Source organism: Lepidochelys kempii, chromosome 2 (genome assembly GCF_965140265.1).
Source record: "Lepidochelys kempii isolate rLepKem1 chromosome 2, rLepKem1.hap2, whole genome shotgun sequence".
Lineage (NCBI taxonomy): Eukaryota > Metazoa > Chordata > Testudines > Cheloniidae > Lepidochelys > Lepidochelys kempii.
Window position 1 is genome coordinate 15,729,073 of NC_133257.1, and position 14,629 is coordinate 15,743,701.

Consider the following 14,629-nt stretch of genomic DNA (forward strand, 5'->3'; position numbering starts at 1 on the left):
CCCAAGTTCCATACCCTCCACACCCAGATGCCCAACAACGCGGTGGGGGGGCCTCCGGCCACCCAATCACCCCACCCCAGAGGATTGCCCAAGCAACAGAAAGCTGGCATTCAATAAGTTTTAAAGTTTTAAACTTTTAAAGTGCTGTGTGGCCCTGTCCTTCCCTCCTCCACCACCCCTCCCGGTGCTTCTCTCCTCCACCACTCCTCCTGGGCTACCTTGGTAGTTATCCCCCTATTTGTGTGATGAATTAATAAGGAATGCATGAATGTGAAGCAACAATGACTTTATTGCCTCTGCAAGTGGTGATCGAAGGGAGGAGGGGAGGGTGGTTAGCTTACAGGGAAGTAGAGTGAACCAAGGGGCGGTGGGTTTCATCATGGAGAAACAAACAGAACTTTCACACTGTAGCCTGGCCAGTCATGAAACTGGTTTTCAAAGCTCTCTGATGCACACCGTGCCCTTCTAACTGCCCTGGTGTCTGGCTGTGTGAAACCAGAAGCCAGGCGATTTGCCTCAACCTCCCACCCTGCCATAAATGTCTCCCCCTTACTCTCACAGATATTGTGGAGCACACAGCAAGCAGTAATAACAGTGGGAATATTGGTTTCGCTGAGGTCTAAGCGAGTCAGTAAACTGTGCCAGCGCGCCTTTAAACATCCAAATGCACATTCTACCACCATTCTGCACTTGCTCAGCTATAGTTGAACAGCTCCTGACTACTGTCCAGGCTGCCTGTGTATGGCGTCATGAGCCATGGCATTAAGGGCTGGGTCCCCAAGGATAACTATAGGCATTTCAACATCCCCAATGGTTATTTTCTGATCTTGGAAGAAAGTCCCTTCCTGCAGCTTTTGAAACAGACCAGAGTTCCTGAAGATGCAAGCGTCATGTACCTTTTCCTGCCATCCCACGTTGATGTTGGTGAAATGTCCCTTGTGATCCACCAGTGTTTGCAGCACTATTGAAAATTACCCCTTGCGGTTTATGTACTCGCCGGCTTGGTGCTCTGATGCAAAGATAGGGATATGGGTTCCATCTATGGCCCCACCACAGTTAGGGAATCCCATTGCAGCAAAGCCATCCACTATGACCTGCACATTTCCCATGATCACTACCCTTGATATCAGCAGATCTTTGATTGCGTTGGCTACTTGCATCACAGCAGACCCCACAGTAGATTTGCCCACTCCAAATTGATTCCCGACTGACCGGTAACTGTCTGGCGTTGCAAGCTTCCACAGGGCTATTGCCACTCCTTCTCAACTGTGAGGGCTGCTCTCATCTTGATATTCATGCACTTCAGGGCAGGGGAAAGCAAGTCACAAAGTTCCATGAAAGTGCCCTTACGCATGCGAAAGTTTTGCAGCCACTGGGAATCGTCCCAGACCCGCAACACTATGCGGTCCTACCAGTCTGTGCTTGTTTCCCGGGCCCAGAATTGGCGTTCCACCGCATGAGCCTGCCCTTTTAGCACCATGATGCCCACATTGCCAGGGCCTTTGCTTTGAGAGAAGTCTGTGTCCATGTCCTTATCACTCTCGTCACCGTGCTGACGTCGCCTACTCGCCCGGTATCACTTTGCCAGGTTCTGGTGCTGCATATACCGCTGGATAATGCATGTGGTGTTTAATGTGCTCCTAATTGCCAAAATGATGTGAGCGGGCTCCATGCTTGCCGTGGTATGGCATGTGCACAGAAAAAAGGCGCGGAACAATTGTCTGCCATTTCCCTGACGGAGGGAGGGGCGACTGATGACACGGCTCACAGGGTTGGCTTACAGGGAATTAAAATCAACAAAGGGGGTGGCTTTGCGAGAAACTGAATGGCCCCCTCAAGGATAGAACTCAAAACCTCAAGGATAGAACTCAAAACTGGGTTTAGTAGGCCATTGATTTCACAGAGGGAGGAGAAAATGAATACAAAATAAATCTGGTCTATTTCTTGTTTTGAGCCACTTCATCTATCTTTATACATCTTGTTGGCAGCAGACTGTGCAGTATGACCGCTAGCCATCGTCATCTTCTGGGTGCTCGGCAGAAGACGGTGTAGTAAGACTGCTGGCTATTATCTTCTGCAGATTAAAAGACAGTGCACTGCTGGTAGGACTCAATCGCCATGAGACGAAACAAGGGAAATGACCTGGCTGAGTCACTCTCATGTTTGCCCAGGTGCCCGGTTAAAACAGCACCCAGGACTACGTCGACGACAGCTACCAGTCATACTGCACTGTCTGCTGCCAAAAGGCAATAAACTGCTGCTGTGTAGCAATGCAGTACCACGTCTGCCAGCACCCAGGAGACATAGGGTGACGGTGAGCTGAGCGGGCTCCATGCTTGCCGTGGTATGGCGTCTGCACAGGTAACTCAAGAAAAAAGGCACAAAACGATTGTCTGCCCTTGCTTTCACGGAGGGAGGGAGGGAACGGGGGCCTGACAATATGTACCCAGAACTACCCACAACAATGTTTTAGCCCCATCAGGCACTGGGATTTCTACCCAGAATTCAGATGGGCAGCGGAGACTGCGGGAACTGTGGGATAGCCACCCACAGTGCAACGCTCCAGAAGTCGATGGTTGCCTCGGTACTGTGGACACACTCCGCCGACTACATGCACTTAGAGCATTTGTGTGGGGACACACCACAATCGACTGTATAAAAAAGCTTTCTACAAAACCGACTTCTATAAATTCGACCTAATTTCGTAGTGTAGACAGTAATATAGTAACCCATGTGAAGTGAAGTGAGGGAAGTCTCAGTCCCGCCATTCCCATGGACAGGTGTCCACAACATAAAGCTACCTCCACTGGTGGCAGTAATAGGTTCTGTGGCTGGCAGGCTTAGCCCACAGTCCAAGGACTAAGGTCTTGTGCAAAGTGCCTAGCAGCTGCTATGAGGTGCCTAGCACCCTCGACTCTCACTAAAGTAAATGGGAATTGAAGGTGCTCAATACCCTCCCAAATAGTGCATGGAGACTGAACTACTCTCTGCAATATCTAGGGTATGTCTTCATTGCAGAGTTACCTCAGATGATTTGTACCTGGGCCTAAGCACCCAGGTCATCCTGCAAAGGGCTGCAAAGCCCTACCTAGGTGGCCACATCCTCACTGGTGAGGCACTCCCCTGTATGTGTCGCTGGGACTTCTGGGGGCACATCCCTCAGTTCTTTGTGCTGCAGTAAGCTGAGCCACTCTGTTATTCTTTCCCAGTGAATTGTGAGAAAACTTGTCTGTCCTTCTGGGCATACGGGGGAATTGTGGGACGGCACTGGAAGACTATCAACACTCAAGTGGCATAGGTGGCATCCTCACTGGAAAGTGGGTGGCATGGGCAGCAAGTGAAGCTTCCCCTGCAGGAGGTTAGCTCCCTGTCCTGCCTCTTCCACCCACGGCTCTGCCCTGGCTCCCGCTCAGTCCCCTCCCCACTCGGCCCCACCACTCACCGCATTCCTTCTCTACCTACCCCCCCCAACCCACACGGCCCCCACTGCCTGTTGCTCCCACATCCCTCCTCTCCTCCACCCTCCTTCCCCCTAGAGGTCCCCACTGCCTGCAGGGATGAGGCAAGTGGGGGGTGGTCTCATGGCGGGGTGGGGGTGGAGGAGAGGAGGGACGTGGTGAGAAGCAGAGACCTCCAGAGATGGGGGGTGGAGTGGAGGAGAGAAGGGACTCACCAAGCCTCGGGGAATGGGTGGAGCAGGGACAGGAAGAGTCAGAGCACAGGCAGGGCCCAAGTGTCCGGCAGTGGCTTGGCAGCTATGGTGGGTGGGTTACCATCCCTAATGAAAGCAGCCTCTGGCTTTAGCCTGTACCCCTGGACGAGCCAGCTAGCTTGGGCTGAAAGCGCCACCACCCATCTGTGAGATGCTTCTATGTGTGAACAGGGGCCAAATTAGAAGCAACAGCCAAGAAAGAGCCTGAGCTAATTCTGCAGTGAAGACAAACCCATAGAGGTAGTCCCTTCAGCTCAGAGTTGATGCACATTATTGCCATGGTTCAGAGGAAGCTTGCATTGCTGTTTCCCTTGCTGTGTGTGTGGTCCACAGTTGAAACAAAGGACTTCAGTTTCCACTGCCGCCATCCTGGCACTACATTAATATTTAGAAGAGCCATACAACAGCTGTCACATATTCTCCCAGAGCCGCACACGCTCTTCCTCTGGATCTTGGGAATGTGTTCTGGATGGGTTTGCCTGTCCTGTACTACTAGAGTTACGTGAGTGCTCATAGGGCCACTTCAATGTGACGTGGGCTGTCAAGACTAAACATTCAAGCACAGCTGTGTCAATGGCCTGGAAAGGAAAATGTTATTTTGATCCAGGTCTTTAATAACATGCTTTAGAGCACAGATGTGCAGTAGCTTTTGAGCTCCATTAGAGATGGGTCACAAATGAAAGATTCTATCTAAGAGACGTCCCAATCATGAGTGGTTTGGATAAAATGGAACCACAAGCTGATGCATCCCTGATTTTGGGATTGGTCAGGCAAAGCCAAAACCTGATAGATGAAGTTTATCAAAACCAAAACTACAGACGACTTCCCTGGCCCATCTCTTGAATCCGTGCCCCTGTTCTGCCTCCATTGTGAAGGCCAAGACTATAACATGATCCAAAAAAGAACTAGATAAATTCATGGAAGATATGTCCATCAATAGCTATTAGCCAGAATGGGCAGGGATGGTGTCCCTAGCCTCTGTTTGCCAGAAGCTGGAAATGGGTGACAGGGGATGGATCACTTGATGATTACCTGTTCTGCTGATTCCTTCTGGGGCACCTGGCACTGGCCATTGTCGGAAGACGGGATACTGGGCTAGATGGATCTTTGGTCTGACCCAGTATGGCCGTTCTTATGTATTAAACAAATCACTAAACTACTCTTTCATCTGAACATCAGACTACACCAGCTTGTGCCACTGATCATGAGCTTAAGCTGTGCATGCTGCTACATTCTGTGCAAGCTGCGTTTAATCCTCAGTCTAACAAGGCATAATAGAAGGGATGTTCTATTTTCCTCAGCAATAATCCAATTTCCTCATTGGCAATAATCTATTCTGCCTTCAGACTGGAACTTCATAGAATATCAGGGTTGGAAGGGACCTCAGGAGGTCATCTAGTCCAACCCCCTGCTCAAAGCAGGACCAATTCCCAATTTTTGGCCCAGATCCCTAAATGGCCCCCTCAGGGATTGAACTCACAACCGTGGGTTTAGCAGGCCAATGCTCAAACCACTGAGCTATCCCTCCCCCCCTTCATTTCCTAGGGGACCAGATTATTGCCTCGTGTTGCTTTGGATTAGGCAATGCAGATGTATGTAAAGGAAACAATTTGTTATTAGTGCTGCTGTCACTTAGTGCAGTGCTGTCTGGTGGCTTGGTGTGGCTCTTTTCCACAGGGAGCTATACTGGGGCCCTGTGTTACAATAAAAAACGTTTTGGGATTCATCTCCCATATAGCCACAAAGAAAAGGAGCATGTTTGTGACTCCTGAAAACCTGTTTGTGCCCCACAGTTTGAGAATTCCTGGCTTACAGCAAGGATGCCACCTAAGCTGTTGAAGACAATTGGCAGAACATTACTCACTAAGATGACCATCTTCTGAACAGACAGGAGGATAGGAGCTCTTGGGTGGGGTAGAAAGGGGCACTTGCGGCTGCTTTGATTTACTGCCTTAGTGAGTTAATTTCTTTTCTGCATTATGGATTCATCAAGGGAAAGTCATGCCTGACTAATCTAATTGCCTTCTATGATGAGATAACTGGTTCTGTGGATGAAGGGAAAGCAGTGGACGTGTTATTCCTCGACTTTAGCAAAGCTTTTGACACGGTCTCCCACAGTATTCTTGTCCGCAAATTAAAGAAGTATGGGCTGGATGGATGCACTACAAGGTGGGTAGAAAGTTGGCTAGATTGTCAGGCTCAACGGGTAGTGATCAATGGCTCCATGTCTAGTTGGCAGCCGGTATCTAGCGGAGTGCCCCAAGGGTCGGTCCTGGGGCCGGTTTTGTTCAATATCTTCATAAATGATCTGGAGGATGGTGTGGATTGCACCCTCAGCAAGTTTGCGGATGACACTAAGCTGGGAGGAGTGGTAGATACGCTGGAGGGTACTAATAGGATACAGAGGGACCTACACAAATTGGAGGATTGGGCCAAAAGAAATCTGATGAGTTTCAACAAGGACAAGTGCAGAGTCCTGCGCTTAGGATGGAAGAATCCAATGCACCGCTACAGGCTAGGGACCGAATGGCTAGGCAGCAGTTCTGCAGAGAAGGACCTAGGGGTGACAGTGGACAAGAAGCTGCATATGAGTCAACAGTGTGCCCTTGTTGCCAAGAAGGCCAATGGCATTTTGGGGTGTATAAGTAGGGGCATTGCCAGCAGATCGAAGGACGTGATCGTTCTCCTCTATTCGACATTGGTGAGGCCTCATCTGGAGTACTGTGTCCAGTTTTGGGCCCCACACTACAAGAAGGATGTGGAGAAATTGGAGAGAGTCCAGCGAAGGGCAACAAAAATGATTAGGGGACTGGAACACATAAGTTATGAGGAGAGGCTGAGGGAACTGAGATTGTTTAGTCTACGGAAGAGAAGAATGAGGGGGGATTTGATAGCTGCTTTTAACTACCTAAAAGGTGGATCCAAAGAGGATGGATCTAGACTATTCTTAGTGATAGCAGATGACAGGACAAGGAGTAATGGTCTCAAGTTGCAGTGGGGGAGGTTTAGGTTGGATATTAGGAAAATCTTTTTCACTAGGAGGGTGGTGAAACACTGGAATGTGTTACCTAGGGAGGTGGTGGAATCCCCTTCCTTAGAAGTTTTTAAGGTCAGGCTTGACAAAGCCCTGGCTGGGATGATTTAGTTGGGATTGGTCCTGCTCTGGGCAGGGGGTTGGACTAGATGGCCTCCAGAGGTCCCTTCCAACTCTGTTACTCTATGATTCTATGATTATTTGTATGCTGCTGAATGGTTATCATATGTGGATGGTGATTTTAATGAATTATTAGGTGGCCACGAGCTGTTGTATTATTTTCACATTGTAAATCATTTGATTATCTGTAATGATACATACGTGGTTATACTTATATCCCTTTGGTCCAGATCAGCAATTGATAGATAGTGAACCATATCCTTATCTTTAATGGAGCTACACCAATTTATAACAGCCAAGAATCTGACCTGTTGGCTTTTTTTTTTAAGAAGGGTGTATGCCAGTGGTTAGAATGGGGGACCGAGGGTCAGGATCCCGACATTCTATTTCCAGCTCTGCAGCTAATTTGTCATGTGGCCTTGGAGTAGCTACTTAGGTCTTAATTTTCTGAAGTGTCCACTAAATTTGGTGTCTTGGTTTCTGAGGGCACATACATGTTTCAGGCTGGGCACCCAAACACTGAGACACCCAGAATTAGTAGAAACTCAAAAATGTAGGCCCTGATTCTGCAGCTGGATCGTCTGGGTAGATCCCCATCCCTATGTAGTACCTGAGATCAGTGGGACTTTGCAGGGACACATTGGTCTGCCCACTTGGATCCAATGGGAGGATCATGAGCTATGGGATATAACACTTCTATAAAGCCAGACCTTCACCTCTAGCAACCTATTTTTTGACTGTATTTAAATCACATATCTTCCCCTTACTGTAAAACAACATGAGCACAAGGAGTAGGACACTGAGTATGGCTAATACAAATACTAGCTAAAATCGTGGACAATGCATTGAAATAAAAACATTTCACATGGGTTTGATCCTACTCCTGTTAAAGTCCATGCCTAAAACTCCACTGACTTCACTGGGAGCAGCATATGGCCATATCTGTGTTACTCCAGAATAGTTATGCTAAGTGTCTTCAGGAGAAGGAGGACTGACAATCTCAAGTGGGCTTCTTTGACACTGAGTATGAAATCCAGTGCTGGGTTTAGTAGGAAGATGGACCAGATGGTCTAATACAGCTTTTATTTATAGGCTTTTCCACAGTGCTCATAACCTTAGTACCAGAGTTCCTCAGGAAGATGGACATGTTTAGCCTTGATGCCCCTGTAAAGTAAGGCAACATTTTCCCAATCGGAAAAGAAGGGTGAAGTGATTTGCCCAAGGTCACATGGGCAGTCTGTGGCAGGGCTAGGAATAGAACCCAGCCTCCTGCAGCTCAGCATGTACCCCTGACCACAGTACCACCCAGGGCCCTATGTGCTTCCTCAGGAAGTTAGCTCCCTCCTGCTGCCTGTGTAGCTGCAGCTACACCTCTACAGTTAGAGCCAAAGCTGGCATATGTACATCTACCCAAATTGGAAAGTACACCTCCAGCTCGAGCATAGACATACCCTCAGTCTAGTGCTTTAACCACAAGGCCATCCTTCCCCTCTCTTGCTGATCCCTTTGACTCTGGGATACAACATGCTGAAGTGCCTTATAAAAAAACCCATGCTTTACGGCTGGTCTGCACTAGAAAAATTCTACAGGGATAAATCTGTCAGTTGGGGGGGTGACATATTACAAATGTATTTATATTGGTTCACCCTCTCATGTGGACATGGTTATATCAGTATAAAGGTGCCTTCTACCTGTATAGTTTTCTGCTTCTCATATTAGAATAAGCTATCCTGGTATAAGCAGTTTCATACCTGTTTAACTGTGTCCACACTAGGGTTTGGGGGTTTTTGCCACTGTAATTTTCTACTTTAGAGAATCCATCTGACTGGAGGCTCTTTGGGGCAGAGACTGTGTATGTTGACAGCACCTAGCATGGGGTCCCAGTCCATGATGGGAGCTCCTTACATGCTACCACAATACAAATTACATAGCAAGCAAGAAATGGGGAGCTGTCACCATAGAAGACATCTCAGCAAAGTGGAAGTTCCTCTAGAACTTTATCATAGCTCCACAAGCAGCTGTCTGCATTATTGTAATTCTTTTCCTAGACTTCATTCCTATAGTGGCTGGGCCAAATTCTGGCTTGATTTACACCCATGTAACTGCCATTGACTTAAAGAGGAAAGCACGGACAACATTTGGCCCTTAAAATATAGAACATCTTGCAGATTAATTGTAAATGGTAGTTTCCAGCAGACGCAAGTCTCTCTGCTGTAACTCAGAGAACTTGGCTGTTGTTATGTTAGCATTCAAAGAGCAAAATGTAACAGGCAGAAATTCCATTTAGCAACAGGTTCAGAATGCTCTGTCCTGGGTTGCAGTGCTGAGACCCTCTGGTGATTTGTGTATCTGAAGAGGGATATATTCTCTACAGCGATCAAGGAGGTGATTTGTTCTCGTCGATCCTGTAGTCGTCAGAAAAATCCTTCGGGAGACAGGGCAGCTGGAACAATTTTTATAGTGGGGGCGCTGAGAGCCGTTGAACCAAGCCAGGGGGTGCGGCAGCAGGACCTCCAGCAAACCTAGTTCCAGCATCTATGTCGGGAGGAGAAGAATAGCCTCCAGAGAGGGGAAACCTGCTGCTTTCTCTGCACCGGCGGTTTTGTTTGCCTTTCTGCATCAAGTTCGACTTTTCTTTCTGGCTGGAGTCATTCAAGTTCCTGGTTTCTGGATGGCCTACCTCAGCTTGCCTCATGGCAGAGATCCAGCAGCAGATTCAGGAGTCATTCTCTCTCTCTTCATTTTCCTAGCCCCTGGAAATAGTGCTCAAATTAAGGGGAAATTGGTGGCCTCCCAAAGTTTCAGCATGGCCCCAGAAGGGTGTTGCACTGGGTGGGAAGGGGGTCATGACCCAAGAAGCTATGGGAATGTGTTGACGCAGTTTAAGCTCACAGTAGCTCCTGTCAGCAGGCCTCCTACAGCACCCTGGCTGAGATGAACATTTCCATGCCTGGTTGAAACCTCAGGGGATGGCAGCAGTGAGAACAAAGCCTCCCATCTGCAGGGGTGGGCTGGGGTGGAAACGCCTTTAGATGCAGCCGCATGCCATGCAGTGTTATGGATTATTCTTTGATTGGCATGTACAAATGACTGTGGAGCATTCTAATTAACTTCCTTCTGCCAGATTGGCTGCCTCATGTTGGCTGGAAAGTTCTCGTCCTGCTATGAACTCTTGGGCCTTGTCTGAATTGAGAAAATGCATTGTGTTAAAATTCTAACAAAGACAACATTAAACACGACTTTTGCCTGCAGTATGGACAATGACAGTCATGTTTAGAAACACGTTAAACTAATCCACTGGTCAGCATCTGAGGTGTCCTCATCTGTGCCCATCCATGGAGCACATGAATCTGTTACATGCCTTGCAGCATGCCCTGACTCTTTAGCTTGTGCAAGAGAGACTCGTGTTTTTAGCTCTGGAGGTGCCTGGGTTCAATCCCAGGGCTAGCCAAGATAGCAGCTGTCACAAGAAAGCACCATGTAATGTGTTTCTCAAGACAGATGTCCTTGACCACACTGAGGGCAGAATCATCTTGTTAAACTGTTTTCTAACACAGTGCATTTTCCCAGTGTGGACACAATGTAAATGGATGAGAGTAGAAACCCCTTTAACATGAAGTGTTTTCTTATTTTACTTTTCTTGAAGGTGTCCCACAAACTTGGTGGCAGCAGGTTGCAGCCTGAGATTTGTTTTAAGATGGGGTCACACATTCAAAATTTGGATTCAGGTTCAGATTTGGAACCTTACCTGCCCCTGACTCATACACCCAGGGATGGACTTTGTTATTCTGTCCCTGTACTTAAGACAGGGATGACAGGAAGAAGGGGTGCAAAGCCACCTTTGTTGTCAGCCCAAAGGTGTTTCCCAATTCCCTTTGTTGTTTCCCAAATTTTGGGGCTGTGCTGAAGTGTGCCCAATCCCCAGTATAAGTCAGAGCGGTCTCAAGGCTGCTCTAAATTACACTCTGCCTCTTCCTCCCCAGGAAAGCAAAGAATAGTTGTAATGCAATCCACTCCAACCATGCTCCCAGCACCCAATTCACCCACTATGCCAAAGATTGGGAGCAGGTCTGTGTAGAACCCTTATATCACCTCTTCACTGGCTGGGAAGGCCCTTTGTCAAGCGGGTTTTCTCAGGTGTCATTATTCCCACTTTTAGGCCCCTTTCCACTGCCTGAGCAGTTTTGGTTTGGTCCAATATCTGATTTTAATATAAGGTGACAAGGCATGGCCTCCTATTTATATCATTTAATTCTATGTCATCTCTGGCTGTTGTTTATCAAATTCTTCTGTTTTTCAAATTTTTTCTTTTTAATCTAAAGTATTCAGGCAGCAGTGAAGAAAACCATCCTTAAGAGAATACATAGTTCATTCAGTTCAGACGAACGAGACATATTGGCACGAAATGCTATACAGCTGTTGCCAAAGTATTTAAAAGACAGATAGACAGACAGACCGACCACGGATGTATGACGGGGTACATCTGATCTGCCCATGTTACGACTACACGGTGTTAGGGGTCTGCATGTTCACTTCGTCATTGAATCTTGCTGGTTATTATAATTGGCTGTTGGCTTTGTCTTCCAACGATTCACTTATCTGGCTGAGTGTCAAGCTTGTGTTTATTCCTCCAGATTTGCTCCTTCCCAGAATCCAGGTCTCCTGATTTTCACTCTCCTGCTATGACCATTAGTTCACACTGCCTCATCATGGAATCAGAGAAACAAACTCCACCTCTGAATGCAGCACCAAAATGGGGGGGGAATGCTACCTACAGAGCATGTTTCAATAGAAATCTGAGAGGGAGCTGTCATTCAGAATGCTTCTGTCTGAGTGGTTACTTCCGCAGAGCCAGATTCGAAGATCACCAAGGACAACGTGGTATGTTTACGCTGCAATAAAACATCAGTGGGTGGCCCAGGACAGCTGACTGAGGCTCATGGGCCTTGGGCTGCGGGGCTATAAAATTGCAGTGCAGACACTCGGGCTCGGGCGGGAGCCTGAGCTCTGAGATCCCACAAGAGGGGTTCCAACTCGAGCCCCACAAACTCGAGTCAGCTGACACAGGCCGTCTGCAGGTGTTTTATTGCAGTGTAGATGTACGCTGGGAATCTTCCCATTTAAATCAGTGGGTTGTGGATCAGGCTCATAATGTCAAAGTTGAGGAGATGTTTTGAAAGCCATCCAAAATATTAAGTTAGTGCTGAACAGTTGGACATAGTTGGACAGCACGGTACTCTGCCAGACTACTCTGCTGTCCAACTATGTGCTCATTTTGTTTTGGGAGCCTAGACCAAAGCACAATCAGTCAGACACAGGGCAGCACTGAAGCAGAAAAAGGGACCCTAGCAACAGCTTAACTGGGAGATTAAGTTTAATTGAACAACTTTTTTTTGCCTCTTAAAGATCACACTGATAGAAATTCTCATTTTAAAAAGCTAAAGGGCATGTGCCGCTTGGGTTGATGTAAGATTTGCTCACGCTACTGACTCCGAGAGTAAACCGTTGAAAAATGTAATAATGCGGGTCTAGAGGAAAAACATGCTTCTGAATATTTGGAAACACTTACGTATGACTCAGTGTGCGAACGTGCATGGAACCAAATCAACCAGGAATTCACATGGTGAGCGTAGTGTTTAAAGACATAGTCATGAAAAGTGTAAGTGCTTCACAATGGAGACTCTCTCTTTATTCCATGTGTGTAGAATGCCCAGCACAATGGGGTCCAGATTCATGGGGGAGAAGGGGGGAATTACTGTAATATAAATAAAAATAAATTAGAAAAACTACTAAGAGACCTAATCCATTGATTTCAAAGGATTTATCTGCATCAGGAGTTTTAGGACCAAAGCACATAGCAGAATGACTAACTCGGGGTTTCGTGAAGCATTGCTTTTCAGTGGGGTTTGCATATATCTATGTAATGAAGAAGGTAGTGATTTGAGTCAAATGAAGTAGACTGCCTGCAAAATCCTCAGGAGAAGGGAAATATTTCTCTTTCCCTGTAATATATTTCCCTCTACGCTATAGTAACAGAAAAGGGAAAACTATGGACGATATATTCATGACATGCTCACAAAGAGGAATTTCACCACACATTTAAAAAGTGGAATACAAAGAGATGGTAACAGGAAATACAGCAGTGTGCACAGTGAGAAATAATGAATGTGGAATCCAATGTTTCCCAGCATACTTGCATATCTTTAAGCCTGTATAAGTGAAATTGTCACAAGGAGATATGTTTAGAAGGCAGGATGGATGTGACATTTTGGCCCAAGCTTTTTCCATAGGAGGAAATGCAACTTGCACAGTCTTGATGAACTCCCGTCAGAATGTTGCAGGCTCTTTCATTCCTTTTGTGTTTGTCAATTTGCAGCTCCACCGCTGGTGAACAGTCATCCAGATACTTGTCTCTAAAGGAGCTACACCAATTTACAACAGCCAAGAATCTGGCCCAGTAGGTTTTGTTTTAAGAAGGAAGTTTGTCTAATTTAGTGGTTAGAGCAGGGGACTGAGAGACTGATATTCCAATGCCACCAGATTCCAAACCAGATTGGAAATACCCCAAGTGGAGGGTCTTTGCTTGTGGAGGTTGCTTTGGGGTCCATCTCTAGTTTAATGTTTGGTCTGTTGCTTTGCTTCAGTCTTTTTGCCTTGCAGGTGCAACTGAGACTGATAAAATAAATGAAATTTTTTTGCTTAATCTGCTAGGCAAGCTAAAATGTGCTCTACAAAGACAAGGCAAAACAAGACCTAGAACAGAGAGATATGACCCTTTCTTATCTTTACCATGGATTACTGTTGTTCAATGGAGGGGAAATAACTCTTCACCTGCCATGCTCTAACTATGTGTGAGTTAAAACAATTAATTCCAAGCCACGCTGCTCAAAAAAATGCACCCCCCAAGGAAAGGAATGGCATGGATCCCTGCCAACAGCTCACAGAGGGCCTGCTATAGTCCATATTCACTCCTCAGTTTGTGTGTTCTGCCCTTCACTTCAGTAGGACTAGACCCCAAGTAAAAACTGTAGAATTGGGCACTGGGGATCTAGAATCCTGGGTTCTGTGCAATTGGACTTGTCTTCACTACTAAAAAAGCTGTATTTTTACCTCAAGAGAGCTTATTCCTTCACTCTCTCACTTACTTCCCTGGTCCTTCTCACATGAACAGAGAGCAACAATACCCGAAGTCCAAAGGTGCAAACAATCCAATGTTTATTGGGGTGAACGGAAATTCCAGCAAGCATGATTCCAGTTTCCTTCCTTAGTATCCCCCTTCCCAGCTCTGACACCACAGAACCTTGCCTGTGTCCCTGTTCCCATTCCTCCCTTTAGCAAAACATGATTCCAATTTCCTCCCCTTAGCAAAACATGATTCCAATTCCCCATTCCCCCCCTTTTTTTCCTGATTGACTGCAGACTATATAGTAAAACCAGAGTTCTGCTTAGCTATACCTTAACCAATCATTTTACTGAAATTTAACTAACCAATCCTAACATATTGTAACATGATTATTTAACCAATTATATCCCACCACCTTAATTAGTTTACACCCAGCAAAATTAATTATACAGCAGACAGAAACAATCAAAGAACCAGACAGAGATTATACGACAAACAATAGGGAAATGGCGACTACAGTGATAGAACAACAAAGAAATGAGGATTTCACATCCCAGCCATTGATAAGTGAGTTCTTGCCAGACAGGATGCTATCAAACTACGTTTCCTTTTACATCTTCTAGGCACTTCCCTTTCTCTG